Source organism: Gavialis gangeticus, unplaced genomic scaffold (genome assembly GCF_001723915.1).
Source record: "Gavialis gangeticus isolate Ggan-Ray unplaced genomic scaffold, GavGan_comp1, whole genome shotgun sequence".
Classification (NCBI taxonomy): domain Eukaryota; kingdom Metazoa; phylum Chordata; order Crocodylia; family Gavialidae; genus Gavialis; species Gavialis gangeticus.
Window position 1 is genome coordinate 32,950,644 of NW_017729028.1, and position 873 is coordinate 32,951,516.

Here is an 873-nt window from a genome sequence, read left to right on the forward strand (position 1 = left end):
AAGATAGCACAGAGTGCACCTCAGCAAGTTTGCAGATGACACCAAGCTGGGGGGAGTAGTAGATACACTGGAGGGTAGGGCTAGGATTTGGAGAGACCTCAACAAATTGGAGGATTGGGCCAAAAGAAATCTCATGAGGTTCAACAAGGACAAATACAGGGTCCTGCATTTAGGACAGAACAATCCTTTGCATCGGTACTGGCTGGGGGTGACTGGCTGGGCAGCAGCTCTGCAGCAAAGGACCTGGGGGTTACAGTGGACACGGCTTACCCTTGTTACCAAGAAGGCTAATGGCATACTGGGCTGCATTGGTAAAAGCATTGCCAGCAGATCAAGGGAAGTGATTCTTCCCCTCTATTCAGCACTGGTGAAGCCACATCTGGAGTCCTTTGTCCAGTTTTGGGCCGCCCCTACAGAAAGGATGTGTACAAATTGGAAAAAGTCTACCGGAGGGCAATGAAAATGGTTTGGGGGTTAGGGGACATGACTTATTATGAGCATAGGCTGAGGAAACTGGGTTTATTTAGTGTGGAGAAGAAAATGCTAAGGGGGATTTAATAGTAGTCTTCAACTACCTGTAGAGTGGTTCTAAAGAGGATGGAGGTAGATCGGGGCAGACAATTATTTGGGCCCCTGGGCCTCATAGACAGTTCTGGGGAGCTACTGTGAGTCTGTCAGCAGCCCTTCTTCTCTCTCCTCCCCTACAACAGCCCAGAGCTCGTGCACCTTGCAGCTCCTCCCCACCACTGCCAACAGTGCACAGCCCCAGCTCTGACCCCTTGCCTGCCCCATGCCTACTTCGGATTCACCCCAGCCGGAGCAGACCAGCCAGAACCCGCACACACAGCCCCGCCCCCCGCCCCCCCCGCACCT

At 52.9% G+C, this 873-nt stretch overlaps 1 protein-coding gene across 2 annotated transcripts in view; it reads left to right on the forward strand.

The window, feature by feature from the left end:
• The window catches only part of MTMR9 (myotubularin related protein 9), a 64,034-nt gene that overhangs the window by 24,649 nt on the left and 38,512 nt on the right, over positions 1-873 (forward strand). The window lies entirely within an intron of this gene.